A 16,289-nucleotide genomic window follows, 5' to 3' on the forward strand; every position below is an offset into this window, starting at 1 on the left:
GAAAGCTTAGCCACCAATGTAATTTTCTGTTAACTAATACGGAAATTGAATTATGTAACAAAGTAAAAGAAAATCTTGAGCAAGTTTGCAAAGTAGCATGGAGAATGTTAATGAAACCAGAGAATGTTCCATTATTACTTTTGTAAACTTATTTTCAGAGAATTTATTGACAACGAAAATAAAAACTGTTTCGTTAACACTCTTGCGCTAAGTTCACCGATTCCTGTTATTAACATTTGCTGTTGTAAAATTTACACCATTCTCTGCTATACCTTTTATTAACATAAGTGGGCCGATTTCCGCTGTAGGCATACTTGCTTGCGTATACGCGCTATGGGAATGTTAAGCATTTTGTTGGTTGACTATATTTCGGCGTAAGCAGCAGCACAGGTGAAGGAGCATTTAGAAGAACTTACATACTATTTGGCGGGTAATTGCATTGCTACGAGCAGAATGTTCCCTCAGTTGTTATCGTCCGGTTCGGCTGTTTGGTTTGCTCAGCGACAAGCAAAATTTCAGTAGTGTTACGTCCTGCTAATAGTAGTGAATGGAATTACTGTTATTTTCGGTGCACTAGTCGCGTGAACAACAAACTACAGCGAACAACTCACGTGGAAAAACAACAACTTAACTCTATTCAAATTTTACTGTTTATCTGTTTGACAATTTTTATTTACTTCGAATATGTGGACTTTTTGTTGTTGCAGTTCAATTTGTTCGGTGCTTCTTTTTTCTTACCGACGTGAATTGTTTGATTTTAGTCGTGATGAAAATTTTTCATGCCACTTGAAATGCCACGGGATGCAATTTTCTAAGTGATTTGGAAGTGATTGGTTTAGCTGCTTGGCGTTGTGTCGATTGCTTCGGCCCTTACAAGTTGGATACGCGTCGGTTTTTTTTTGTTTAGCGAATTGTGATTGACGCCTAAGGCGGCAGGTATGCGGTGGCTCATTGACAAGAATGTCTCAAATACTTTCGATGTTTGACAACTTTTGTTTTTTGTGAGTAGTGAGAGTGCTTGCATGGATCGCCTTGGAGTTAGGCTTGCGGATTGTCAGAGCAAGAAGAATTCGCTTAGTGAAAACTTGTTATCGAAGTTATTTTGTGGTGTTTGGTAAAAATTGTCGAAAGTAATGGCTGAAGTGTGATTTATTAAAGCAATGACTGGCTAAAGTTATTTGCTTAACCCAAAGGTAATTGTTTGAGATAACAAAAAAAAAAAAACTTATCTGTTTGTAAGTTTAAAGTTGTGCTAAGGAAAGTGTGGAGATATTATGTTGAATATTGTTGAAGTTTTTAACTCTGTGTTATGGAAGCCATATTTATCTTCCCCTTCGTGTCATGCAATTTCTATAGTTATTAAATTAATTTATATACGAACTACGTTTGATGATATGCAACATACCTGGAACTCAAAACAATAATAAATCACATAAAAAAATTTTGCACCATGGGCAGTCATTTTGTTGAAGCTTAAATTACAGTGTCTATTTTTAATTTGGGACTTGTGGCACAAGTCTTGAATATCTTATAGTATTGATAAAAAAAGAAAGCAAATTAAGCTTTTTAGGCTTTTTACGCGTCAAAATTAATTGGCGGAAGCGGATAAAGAAAAAATATCAAAGCTCACAATTTATGTTAATAATTCAAAGAAATCGAAATTTTGAAGAATCACTTACACAGTGCTGCAGGAAAGAATGAAGTGGAAATACAATACATACCCGGTTAGTGATGTTATTTTTCTTGCAACCCCTTCGATCAAAATAGCAGATGTGCCATACATCCCCAAAATTCTGATTTCCAATTTGAAACCGGTGTTCACACCTTTGCGTACTTATAAACTTATAACTTCGTTTTCTTACCGATTTCATAAAGAAAAAACTTGGAGATTTCAAATGGTGTATATTTTATTAAGGCCCTCTCCTCATTTGAAATGGTGTTTTTTGGGTATTTCTTTAAAAGCGTGTAAAACGGAAATGAAAAAAAAAATTTTTATTTTTGTTTTGAGTATTTTATTTTTTGATCTATTCTAAAGAAATGAAAAAAATTTTTTGGTCATGCAAGGCTCGTTCAAAAAGTTGCCAGCCTTTAAAAAATGGTCTTCCACTCATAGGTATGTCGCTGGCGACACGGATTCCGGGTCTCACAAGTGTCTGAAATCAAAAAGACAAAAAGGTATGAATGTCGTCATCGTGTGGTCTGCGATCTTAAAAAAAAGAACTTTGAAAAAATGGTGGATGTTCAAGGATGGAAAACCGTTGTTTATCCTTTTTTGACTTTAAAGGTCCGAAAAAAATACCAAACTTTTTTTTCCAATTTTACATCATTTAAATTTTATTTCGGCCGCCGTAGCCGAATAGGTTGGCGCATTACCACCATTCGAAATTCAGAGAGAACGTAGGTTCGAATCTCGGTGAAACACCAAAATGAAGAAAAACATTTTTCTAATAGTGGTCGCCACTCGGCAGAAAATGGCTACTCATAAAAAATATCTGTTGTTCGCAGTCGGCTTAAAACTGTAGGTACCTCCATTTGCGGAACAACATATCAAGACGCACACCACAAATAGGAGGAGGAGTTCGGCCAAACACCCAAAAAGGGAGTACGCGCCAATTACAATATATATACATATATATATTTTTTTAATGAGTTAGTGCTTTGGAAATTACATCCCTAGCTGACTTCTAGTGAAAGCTTAGTGATATTCGACTTAAGTGAAGCGAAGTTATTGCGTCTAAAGTGTGAGTATGTTTGTGTTATGGGTACAAAAATGAGTTTCGAACAAAAAACTAATATGAAACTTTGTTTTAAAATCGGTAAAACGTTTACCGAAAGATTTGAAGTGAGTAAGTCCATGGCGATGATTGTCTATCTCGTGCCAGAGTTCATGAGTGGTTTACATGTTTCAGATATTGTTGGGAGGACTTAAATGACAAATCAGTAATCACCAAAAACTCCATCGAAATTGTTCGTAAATTTATCAAAAATGAACCGAAATCATCGTTGAAATTCATGAAATCGGAGATTAAACTCATCTCCAAAACATCGATTTATCGCATTTTAATTGATCACTTGGGCTTACGAAAGGTCTGTGCACGTGTCATTACGCACAAGTTAACTGAGGACCAAAAAACGTGAATTCAACATTCCAAAGACCTCATTAAAGAGGCGAGAAAAGACGAGAACTTCCTTTACAACAATGTAACTGGTGATGAAACGTGGTGTTTCCAGCATGAACCTGAAACTAAGCGTCAAAGTGTCGAATGGAAGACCCCAGATGAGCCAGCACGCAAAAAATCGCGTTTGAAGAAGTAAAAAATCAAGTCGGTGCTCATTTGTTTTTACGATTGCAAGGGAATTGTCCACAAGGAGTTCGTGCCAACGGGCCAAACCGTCAATGCAATTTTCTATCTTGACGCTTTGAAGCGTTTGTTGAATCGCATGCGTCGAATTCGCTCTCAATACCGCGAAGGAGGAAGCTGGCGCTTATTGCATGACAATCCACCATCTCATCGATCCACTCTTGTGACTGATTTTTTGATTAGAAATCGCATTTTAACCATCAATCACTCACCGTATTTGCTTGATATGGCTCCCTGTAAATTCTACCTATACGGAAAATTGCATTTGGCCATGAAAGGAAAACGTTTTGGATCTGTAGAGGCCATCCAAAAGCTTATACCGACATCCTGAAGGACATTCCGGTCAATGACCTGAAACACTCTTTCGAAACAGCCTAATCAGAATTCAACGTTCCAGCTAATTTTTCTTAAATACGCTTTACGTTCAATTCCTGCTTATCGGTCTGTAACATCATAAATGGCAGTATTAACTGCTCCTCTATTTGGAAATTAATTAATTTCAATGTACATATATATATATAATTGGCGCGTACACCCTTTTTTTGGTGTTTGGCCGAGCTCCTCCTCCTATTTGTGGTGTGCGTCTTGATGTTGCTCCACAAATGGAGGGACCTACAGTTTCAAGCCGCCTCCGTACGGCAGATATTTTCTTTTTTATGAGGAGCTTTTTCATGGCAGAAATACACTCGGAGGTTTTGCCATTGCCTGTCGATGGGCGACCGCTATTAGAAAAATTAATTTTGGTGTTTCATCGAGATTCGAACCAACGTTCTCTCTGTAAATTCCGAATGGTAGTCACGCACCAACCCATTCGGCTACGGCGGCCGTCGTAATTCGCGTACTGCTTTTTTTGTTCGAAGCTAAAGTGAATTTAATTTAATCTCATGTTCTATCCATTCAGATTTTTATCTACAAAAAGTATATTTTTCACTACTTTATATTACATTTTTCAGGTATTTAAGTCATAGTCGAGGAATTTCCCCGTTGTAAATAGTCTGTAAAAGCTGGCGTTCATTGACTAAATAAATAAAAACATTATTAAATCAATACTATTTCCAAACTTGCCAATAATTCAAGAAAAAATTCGAAAAGAAGTTCCCTATTTCACAAAAAAAAAAAAAGAAAACAAAGTGAGAAACATAAAAAAAACTCTTTTACAGAATTTCATATGTAGTGTCCATTTAGATTTACTGCGATATAATAAAATAGTTAAGAAAATCAAATATTCTTAATATCTATTCTACAGCCTCTAACGCTGTAATGAAAGGGTCTGAGACAGCACTTGAGTATCAAGGGTATATTGAAGTAAAGGGTGATCAGATTGGAGGTACTTTTTCCAAGATGGTACTTTTTCCAGATCACGCATGACTACTGCCAAACTAAATACATAATTTTTTCAGTATTCATTGACATTTCATCATCAAAAGACTTACTGCTCAACAACGTTTACAAACCATACACGAAAATCGTATTACGAAGATCGACGATAAACTTATGGTGTACAGCGATGAGGGCCATTTTTGGCTTAATGGCTACGTCAATAAGAAAAACTGCCGTAATAAGAATCATTCAAGAACAGCCATTACATCCACTGAAAAATGTCTGAAAAACATGGCATCCCAGCAAGCACGGTTTTCACATTTAAAAAAAATGAGGAAACAATAATACAGTAGGTTCTGTTTTTATGCGGCTTTTTTTTATGCGGTTTTGAAATAGTGCGGTTTTTTTTTTTTAATTACAAAATGCATGTTGACCTATCGGGAATTGTACATATAAACAAGATTCTAAACCAGCTAAGCAAAAACTCATCACAGATTACATCAGAAATGCTAACCCTACAAGTATGGAAGATATATAAAGATATAATTTTCAAAGATACAATATTTTGTTTATGCGATTTTATTTAATTATTTCAGATTCATGCGGTCTATGGAACGTATCTATAGTAATAATATGGGACTAGTGCCCTTTTTTATGCGATTTTATTACATTATTTCAGATTTATGCGGTTTTAGCATTTGAAACGTATCTATAGTTTTACTATAGAAATACTAGCTTTTTTTATGCTGTTTTTTTTTATGCTGTTTCTTGCGGAACGTATCTACCGCATAAAAACAGAACCTACTGTACTGCTGTTCGAGTCTGGTGCTATTTCTGGGTATTGCAAAAGAATGAGGAAAGCAACGTTTAAAAGTGTAAACGAGGCTGCCCTCGAATGCCTTACAACAGCTAGAAATCAAAACATGCCAATATCCGGGGCAATATTAAAGAGCAAATGGAGTTAACAATGCGAATTGGCGATAAAAACTTCAAGGCAGGTCGGCTTGACAAATGCAAGCAGAGGTACTAAGTACGCGTTGTAACTGTTGAATTATTTATTTAAAGCGAATACTTTGTTTTATTTGAGGCATTGCGTGAGTCATAAAAATGTGTGCGGTGCGATTAATGACGTTCCTGACGAGGACAGTGAGAAATGGAAAACTAAAATTTTAGCAAATTTACTAGAAAAGCACAATGAATGCGATATTTTTAGGCGGATGCAACAGATTTGCTCCTTAAGGGGGGACCCTCATTTAGACGGTCGAAAAATGCATCATTTTTGGGAATTTTTTTCTCAGGTAAAATAACTTCAAACGTTTTGTAATTCATAAAGTACTTTAATAAATGTCTTGACTGTCTACAAAAATTTTCGGAGAAGAAAAAAAACATTTTAAGTATGGAAATATACACCTCGTCCATGGCACCTCATTCTATCTGTGTACATTCTAGCGCTCTGAATTTTTTTCTGAAATAAAAAAACCAAATTTTTTTTAAAACTTTAGGATAATACCTTCGATGTGACATTTTGATTTAAAAAAAAATGTCGAAATTGATATTTTTTACCCAGTTTTATGTTAAAAGTGATTTTTCATGCATAAAAATTGACTTTAAAATTACAAAAAAATATGAAAATCTTTTTTTTTAAAAAAACACTTAATGTCACATTGAAAACAATTTAATTATCTTTAAAATGAGCTATTGTATTCTCAATTGTGTACACAAAATCGAAAAATGATGTTTCGAGAAAAACTCGTTTAAAGTTTTGGATACAGGCGATCAGGCCACCCGTCGCGTCCTGTTAAAAATTTTGTCACTCCTTCAAAAATACAGATATCGACTTGAAATTTTGAAAGTATATTCTTAAATAGTTGTAGAATAGATTAAAATTATTTCCAAAAAATCGATTTTTTTGACCCGATAAATGAGGGTCCCCCCTTAAATGTTTATCAGACAAAACATTAGCTTTCAAAAACGGAAAATGTTACGATGGCAAAAATAGCCAACAGCGAGTTACACTAATGGTGGCAGCAAATATGGATGGTTTAGAAAACCTTAAAATTATTTTGATTGGAAGTAACAAGCCTCGATGTTTTTGATAGCATTAAGAGGTTACTCGTTGATTATAAAGCTAATTCAAAAGCATGGAAGACCGGGCAACTTTTTAAAGTATGGTTTTTGAAACTGGATAAGTACTTTCGACATGAAAAACAAAAGGTGTTAATGCTCGCCGATAATTGTCCGGTACACCCACAAGGCGTAGTAAATAAATTAAAATCTATTGAGTTGGTGCTCTTTCCACCAAATATGACCTCCAAATTGCAACCACTTAACCAAGGTGTCATTCAAAATCTGAGGTATCTAGGTTGATCTGGTTGATTCGCAGTCATGCATAGACCGATTCGGTCCATAGCAATATCAGATGGAGTTCTTTCGTTATGCGTTTTGAAATAGTCCACCCGAAGGGTGCCTGCTTCTGTTGCGAATTTAAGGGGTTATATACAGTTAGAAGGCCGAAAAATAACGAATGTTCCAGAATTTTTTCTGAGAAAACTTTTAAATTTATTGACCTAAAAAATTTGTACACATATTATGATATTTTAACTGTAATTTAAGACTTAGTAAAGGAGCTACAGCTGATCTCCGAGAGATCCTCTCAAAAAAGATGTTTTACGGTGACCACTATATCTCTGAACTGGATTCTCTGAAATTAAAAAACCAAACAGATTTCGTTAAAATAATATTAAAACTAGTAATTACTCGAAGGAATAAGCAAAATAAATTTTTTTGACAAAATGGCGGTTTCTCAAAAAACAAAAAAAAAATAGATTGTTGACCAAAATTTCGGCCTTAAGTAGACATTTCCTGCCCACTGTTGAGATGTCTTCCAATCTGTCAAGCTGTGGTGCCACAAATATCTTAAGCGTGCGTTGAATAACACAGGATATCCGCAAAGGAGATGACCTACAGTTTTCTTTTGAGCTCTGTTCCATACATTTTCTGCTTTCCTCGCTGCTCGAAATTTCTATCTTATAATCGTACGCAGCCATGTGACTATGCCCCATCGCCTCATCTGTCATAGTTCTACAATATCTTTGTTTGTGATAGTACGATTGGGAGCATCTTTGCATTTCTGCAAGTGTACAGACTCTATCATCTGTCATTTATTTTTTGATCATGTTGCTTCATCTAGTTCGCAGTATAATGTTCGTATTGACTTTGGTATCTCGTGAATACGATACGAGAACGGAGAGACCCCGTTTTTCGTTATATCGTCTACTATCTCGTTCCCTTCAATGCCCTTATGGCCTGAAACCAAATATACATATATGTAGCTTATAATTCGCTGCCAATCTTACTACCGCCTCCCTGCTCTGAAGAACGATCTTCTATGTTAGACCAAACGTTGTAGTTGCTTGAATGGCTGCCTGACTTTCTATGTAAAAGTTAGCCTTGGAATTGAACCCAGTAGTAAAACAGGCTAGGTCTTCTGCCTTTCCAACTGCGACAACCTCAGCCGGAATACACTGCAGTAGTGTGTAAGCTTGCTCGACTTCCTTAGTTCTAACTCTGGAAAGTATATCCCAGCGCCTACCCCACGCGTCATTTTAGAATCGTCCGTATAAAAGTTGAGTGTATTGCGTTTGGAGCTAAAGCCCTTACGCCATCCTCCTTTTTCGATAGTGATTTTGAACCTTTCTTTTCCCTTTAAAAACTGGAGCTAGACTCCAAAACAAATTTGAATTTGAGCTCAATCGATTTAGTAGTTTTGGAATCTTTAGTATTATTCGGCCGCCTTAGCCGAATGGGTTGGTGTGTGACTACCATTCGCAATTAAGAGAAAACGTAGGTTCGAATCTCGGTGAAACACCAAAATTAAGGAAAAGTTTTTTTCTAATAGCTGTCGCCCCTCGGCAGGCAACGGCAAACCTCCGAGAGTATTTCTGCCATGAAAAAGCTCCTTATAAAAAATATCTGCCGTTCGGAATCGGCTTGAAACGGCAGGTCCCTCCATTTGTGGAACAACATCAATACGCACGCCGCAAATAGGAGGAGGAGCTCGGCCAAACACCCAAAACGGGTGTACGCACCAATTATATATATATATATAGTATTTTTATATAATCCCTATAGAAGACAGACAAGCAGATGTTTATATAAGAGGTGGATAAACAGAATTGGTACACAATATAATAAGTGTTAACTACGTACAAAAATGTTCTACATGCAAACAAATTTACACAGGGTCTGCTTAAGCTTTGCTCTACACTGTATGCTCGCACATACCTTCTACTCAAATATGAACGAGACGGTATCAATAAAACGGTTCGCGGATGACATATGGCAAAAATAAATTTTTTGTTTTTTGGTAGGACTGTTATAGGCTTACATGACAAATTTCAGCGTGATATGTCACATAGTTTGTTTTCTGTGTTACTGTAAACAAGTCAAGCTCGAGTGTGTTCTTCGAATTCTCTTTTATGACTTCAATTGTCTCAAAATGTTTTCCACGGAGCGGCAACTTGAGCTTGGGAAACAGGAAAAAGTCACATGGAGCCATATCAGGCGAATGCGGTGCTTATGGGATGATATTAACATTATTTTTGTTCAAATAATCGCGAACAAGACGTGATGTGTGAGCTGGTGCATTATCGTGATGCAAGAACCATGACTTGTTGTCCAACAATTTCCTTCCTAACAGTCCTACCAAAAAACAAAAAAATAATTTTTGCCATAAGTCCGTTTTATTGATACCGTCTCGTTCATATTTGAGTAGAAGGTACAACGCATTCATGTATTCACAATAACATCCTTCCTCTTCAATAGGCCCAAAGGCAACGTCCAAATCCAAGTACAAGTACGAGCACGAGTGTGCGCTGGGCACTACAAGAAGGTACTTGAAACCGTGTCGTTGTAGTATGAATAAAAAATGAAGGAATGCCCTTAATATTACATTCACACTCGCGCCCTTGACGCTCACTCAACCACTCAGCCACCACTAACTCTGACGCCCCTCTTCATAAAATGTTAATTTTAATTAAGAACTATACTAAACTCAAATACAAATAAAAAAAAAAACACAGCGACAATGTCCAAAAACAATAACAATAGAAACTGTAAAGCGCAAAATGAAATCCAAAAAAAAAAAAAAAGTATATAAACAAAAGTGTTGTGTGTACGAGTAAAAGGAAAAGAAAAGAAAATCGCGAAACAATAGAATATGCGAAAAGTGCTTGGAGAAGTTCTTCTAATGACTTGGGGCCACACAACTTTTACCCGTATTACGTATACGATTCCCACCCCACCACTGATTGGCAGTGGGTCAAGCTTGCGTTATTTATTGTTGTTTTTAAGCAAGCGAATCACAGCAAGCAGAGTCTTATCCATTGTTCGGTGAAGACGGAAAAGTGAAAATAGACTTGGTCGCGTATACGACAAGCACGCAAACTGTAACAAAAGAAATCGTCATCATGGTAGATTTGCTCAACTTTTGAGGAACTGATTTCTGTTCGTTAGTTTACGACGCAGGCTTTGTATCCATATGTTCATACGCGTGTATTTATCTGTCTGCCTTTGTGGTGCGCGGTGTGCGTGTATATGCGGCTGTGTGCGAAACTTGCAACTGAGTGCCTGTACAAAATGCATAAATGCAAATGAGAGTTGCGGCATTACACAAATGTTTACTAACTGACTGCCTGACTGACTGACTCAATAATTTTTGCGCTTCAAAGGAAGAAGACGGGTGTGCTGGGGCGTTTAAGTTGACAATGAACGAAAATAGAGGCGTAAATTGGAATATGAATTTCAATTTCTGGCAAAAAAGGAAGCGTATGCAAATATAATGCAATGCTATGCTGATTGAAATAAATTTCCAGTAATCGGTTTTGCAACAGTAATGATATGCGAAATTACATATGCGGTCGTTAATATCAGTGTGTGAGTAATGTCGCTGTGGAAGCCATTTTTTAATTTACTAAATGCCTGAGCCTTGAAATTTTGCAAAAGTTGTGAAGTAAAGTAAGTTCATTTGTAAATTAGAAACATGAATTCGTTTAACATTTTCTTATGGGTCAGGGACACGCCCGTTGTAGTACAACCGATAAATATCTACTCTGAGAGTCAAGCTGTGATAAAAACTCTACGGTGCAGTAGGTAGGTAGGTAAGTAGGTAGGGTGGTTGTCATAAGACACACTTAGACCTTCCGCAGGTCCATTGTGGTACCACTGGAGCTTATCCTTACTCTACGTGTTCCTTTTCAAACCATCCGTTTGCTTTAATAAATGAGCAGAGCTTCGTTAGTTTTAGATGGGCTATGTCCGCTACATCGGTTAGATATGCTGTATAAAGAGTGCGCAGCCTTCTCATAGCTAGGCTTTCACACTCACATAAAAGGTGTCTGGCTGTTTCCTCTTCTTCTGTATTAAGACAGCTTCTACAGAAATCGAAGTACGGGAGTCCTAACCTTCTAGAGTGGCTGCCTATTAAACAATGACCAGTTAATACACCTATCATTTTTCTTATAGATTCTCTGTTGAATCTTAGCAAGATCTTCGATCGACCGCTTTTCCAGTTCGGCCATGTCTGTCTGCTTAGTTCGCATGTTGTGAGGTTTTGCCAGCTTCTATTTACCTATTTGATGGTTTCCCTGTCTATAAGTAATTTACAAGTGGCTATGGGCAGCGCCTTATCCGGTTCGAGATCGAGCGTTGTACCGGTTCTTGCAAGTTCATCCGCCTTACAGTTTCCTGCAATGTTCCTGTGGCCTGGTACCCAGATAAGGTGCACCTTGTAGCACTTAGATACGTCATCTAGTAGTTTAAAACATTCTAGAACTGTTTTTGACGAGTGCGTTTTTGATTCAAGTGCTTTTATTGCTGCTTGACTGTCCGAGTAAATGAAGACTTCATTTGTGGATAATACTCTCGCTTTTATTTCTTTAAGTCCCTCTTTTATGGCAGTGTCTTCCGCCTGAAATACACTGCAATGATCAGGTAAGCGAAATGATTGGCATACTCCGAGTTTGTCGGACCTACCTTGTTGTCCAGTTTTGAGCCATCTGTGTAGATGTTTAAGTCATTTATCTTAACAATGAGCCCGTTATCCCATTCCTCTTTGGAAGGAAATACTGTGACAAAGGATTTATTAAAATTGATGTCCTTGGTCTTACAGAAATCCGTTGTGCTGGGAATGCAGGGGAATTGTTCTAAAATTGAGGAGTGTCCTCTTTGGTTCGTTCTGAGTAGGCCGATTTCTCTTAGTCTGAGAGTTGCTTTGGCAGCTGTTTGCTTACCGTATTGCTCTATTGGTAAAATGTTAAGCATAATATTTAGTGCATCTGTGGGTGTGGTTCTAGCTAGCCACCATACTACTATGCCGTATGTTAGGATTGGTCTGACAATTGCCGTGTAAAGCCAATATACGATAGATGGGGAGAGACCGCAACTGTGCAGTAATAACTCCTCCAAAGCAGCCGTTGAATGTAAAGCTATTCGAGCTGAGCTGACTAAGCCCGAAACAGAAACATTCTTCGGAGTAGCATCGTGGATGAGCTGGATAGGAGGCGAACTCAACTTATACCAATCAACTCCACCCAGTATGTAACCATCATTTAACCTCAAGCAAACTCTGAATCTGGCAGCCGCCGTGGGCGAATTGGCTGGTATATGACTAAGTAAGAAACAGTTTTTTCTAATAGCGGTCGCTCCTCGGCAGACAATGGCAAACCTCCGAGTGTATTTCTGCCTTGAAAAAGCTCTTCATAAAAACATCGTCATTATCTACACTCTTAGTTCTTTGGATGTTTGGCAATTTTAGAACTCGTACCCATACATAATATTTCATCGTATTTTAGAGAGACGGAGTGGTTTCACCATATTGGAAATTAGAGAGTGAAATTTGAGCTCAAATAGGTGGTATCACACTAGGCCTTCAACCTAAGTGGACCCCCACATCTCATTGAGAGCAGAAACTACACCCATAGGTACAAGAAATGATCAGAGACTTGAATTGGCTGAGTGTGAAACAGCAAATATTTTATCACGCTATGAAGTTCGTTTTTAATATAAAGCACGGCAAGTTACCGTATTACCTGAGCGATAATCTCAGACACACTAACGAAACCCGTTCATATTTACCCATATGTTACTGTTAAAACAACAATAACAACTCAGGGAAAGTAACAGTTTTAGACTACCACTGTTTAGAACAGAAGTTGATAAGAAAAATATATTCTATTAAGGAATCAAATGTTTTCACCAGCTACCAACTCAAATAAAAAATTCTGTTAACATGAGCACTTTCAAGAGGCCGATTACATAGAAACTAGACCCTCCCTTTCCAAGCAGTGGGAATATGCATTACATTAAGCTATAAATTACGCTGTAAAAACTTGATAAGTGTACACTCTAATTTGTTTTATTATACACATACGAGTATATCTATGTAGGAATATTATTATTGTACTATTTAGCATATAAGCGTATATGTACATGTATAAATTAGGTTTTAAGACCATAAAACAGTTTTCTCAGTTTATAACCTTGGCATAATTGTATGCCATACGAATTACCAAGTAGTGTTCCACGATGACCTAAATTGTGACTTACAAGTGCACATCTAGCGTATTAAATATTCCATAAGCTTGATGAGAATTATAAACAATGGCGCAGATGAATGAAATTCATACCCAAGACGGTGCTAATGTGATGTGGGGTTCACTAGACAGGCCTAGTTTACTGGGGCGGTAGCCCTTGGTCGGTCCGAGTCATTCCGGTAATGTAGAATCGGCTGCCATGCCTTTACCATCTGGACAAAGGAGGTAAAACTGCAACTCAAGGTCAAAGTCGATGACACACCAATTCTGACTGTCCACAATCCCAAAATTTTAGGTGTAACTTTTGACAGTTTCCTCTCCTTCTCTGCGCGCACAACTGCAATTGTCACAAAAGTCCAAAATTGCAACAGCGTCCTTAAAGTGCTTGCCGACATCACTTGGGGCAAAGACAAAAAAATATTGCCATCGACATTTAAGGTAATATACCGGCCGGTTTTAAACTATGTATGCTACACCTGTCTGGTCGCCTGGAATCAGTGATTCGCAGTAGACAAAGCTACAGACTTGTCAAAACACTGCTATTAAGACAGCGACCGGCTGCTTTTTAATGTCTCCTCTTCAACACCTTCACAACGAGGCACAGATGCTACCTGTAAAGGAGTACAGCAAATTGCTCAGCAAACAGTTTCTGCTTAGATGCTAAGGCAGGTTTCACCTAAGAATGATAGAAAGAAGATTGCGTCCATCAGAGAGTACGTGACGTCACGTTTTTCCAAGTTGCGCAGTATTGCCAACCATTTGCTCTTCGCAATAAATTTAGTGCTTTTTTGTACCGAAAATGCGAAAATTTTGAAGTTTCGTGTTTGTTTCTTTTTTTTTTATTTAAAGCTACCGAAGCCATCTCATTATTCTTTTCATCATGGGTTTCACCCATGTATACATCTGCTTGAATCAGAGCAGCCTCTCAGGCACGTTAGAAGACACCTCCTCAATTACGCAAGACAAGACAACTTTCATCGAGGTCTAACCACCACCTACAGCAGATGAAGAATTCCAGCCTCCAGACCCGCGTAACCTTGGCACAATTACGTTCTGAATATTGTAGTAGGTTAAACTCATACTTCTCCAGTATTGACCCCGACATACCAAACATATGTCCTGCATTTGAAGGCACCCCACACGACACTAACAACCTTTTCAAATGTCCCCCCAAACCACTCATCTAACCACTCTCTCCCTCTGGACCCAACCTGCTGAAACAGCAAGTTTCCTGGGTTTACCTTTAGATGAGTTAGACGAAGATGACCGGTAATTTACACTACACTGACAGGTTTTTGTATTGCTGCTATAACAACAACAATGGTGCTAATGTATCACGCATTTATCTGTTAATAAATTATATCATAGGGCAGTTGAGAATTACAGACTCCCACTCGTGGTAGGCGAATGAAATTTTAAGCACGTGTCCCAAACAGCTTAAACACTAATTGCATATAAGATAATAGGATGGCTGATTTGCGCTGATTTGAGGCATTCAGGAAAGGTGTATTTGGAAATAATACCTAGCCGAATTGTTTTTTGCGAGACCATTATTCGGTAGTGCCCGAGCTTGTCAGTTACTTAGGACATGAAACACAAAATGATAGAAAAGGTTTTTTCTAATCGTAGCCACCACTCGACTAGGAATAGCCAACCTTCCAGTGAATTTTTGCTATGAAAAAGCTTTTCATAAAAAGTATCTGTCGTTTGGAGGCGGCATAAAACTACAAGATTCTCTTTTGGTGAAACAACATCAAAACCCATGTTATAAATTGGGTGCTCGGCAAACTGTCCAACAACAATTACATAATTGAATGTGATGGTTAGATATTTTTTTGCAGATTTCAGACCATGTTTGATGTACTGTCCTATAAGTGAGCTCCGTAGATCATTTTTGTTTGCAAGTTCGACGAAGTTACTGCGAGCTGTAAGCTGTAGTTTGCAAGAAGTTAACCCTTTCTTAAAAAAGCAGCAAATGCTGTTCTATCATATTGTGTGTTACCTCAAAAACACTTTGGCCTCAGTACGACAGAAACAGGATGTTTAAAGGCGAGGGATCACCCGCCATTCAATGTCCATACTCACTGGGTGATCGGAATTCATGCGAAGAAGTTTGTACTTCCGTTCAACCTCAATTACAGAAGCTGTGGGGAACCGGCAGGGAAAGGGACTGTTGAGCACTTTCTTTGCAAATGTCGGGGCTTAGCGGTTAGGCACTTGAGGTTTCTTAGTGTGCCTTTCGGGGATAGCCTGAGGCAGTCCCGCAGCCTAGATCCCGTGTCTCTCCTTCACTACATTAACAGCACTAGATGGATGTAGTTAGTTTTTCTTTCTTTAAGTTTTGAAATTTTTCGCTGGTAGTGGTCTACATTATGGTATCAAAATGGCATTCTAGTGATACTTGGTGTGTACCCATGGTACTACAATCTCACCTACCTTTCTACCTAACTCTACGGCCGAATTAAGAAGTCCGAGAGTATACCTCATTTCCTACTTGTCGATCTAATTCTGAGCTGTCGGCTTTAATGAGTAGAGATTTCGTGTGTAAGCCCAATTCCAAATAACCCTTCCATTGGTTCCTAGCGGGTATTGGTGTTAAAAAGCTTTTTTTGTAAAGGGAAGATTAGGATGAATAATCTGGACACCTGAAATTTACGGTGCAATTGTCAAGAATTTCGGAGTGACCGAGTCATGAGTTTACGCCTAACTGATTTTAACGGCGGTTAGATACTCAAATTCTCATGTAATTACTGTTGTTTGTTTGTTTTTTTGAAGGTTTATATTTGTAAGTTGCTAAAACCTTTTAAAATTTCACAAAATCAATAAAATCTTTAAAGAGAGTCTTCTACTTCAAAAGATGATAAGGCCCTTAGCACAGTTTGAAAATCTCTCAGGTTCTAGTCACTATCTGTTCTTAGTGAATCTCAAATGTCACTAAAAATCAGTTGTTCAAATTACCATTGCAATTCCTCAAATGTAACAGAATTCTTCAATGCAGTTAAGTGTTCTGTGAACA

General features: G+C 37.7%; 1 long non-coding RNA gene across 1 annotated transcript in view; it reads left to right on the forward strand.

Annotated features, from left to right (window-relative positions):
• The first annotated feature begins 482 nt into the window (after positions 1-482).
• The window catches only part of LOC129244884 (uncharacterized), a 29,055-nt gene continuing 13,248 nt past the window's right edge, over positions 483-16,289 (forward strand). The window contains exons 1-2 of the long non-coding RNA XR_008582390.1: positions 483-936; positions 1,010-1,193. This is a non-coding gene — a long non-coding RNA (uncharacterized LOC129244884). The remainder of the gene's footprint in view (positions 937-1,009; positions 1,194-16,289) is intronic.

Source organism: Anastrepha obliqua, chromosome 4 (genome assembly GCF_027943255.1).
Source record: "Anastrepha obliqua isolate idAnaObli1 chromosome 4, idAnaObli1_1.0, whole genome shotgun sequence".
NCBI classification, from domain to species: domain Eukaryota; kingdom Metazoa; phylum Arthropoda; class Insecta; order Diptera; family Tephritidae; genus Anastrepha; species Anastrepha obliqua.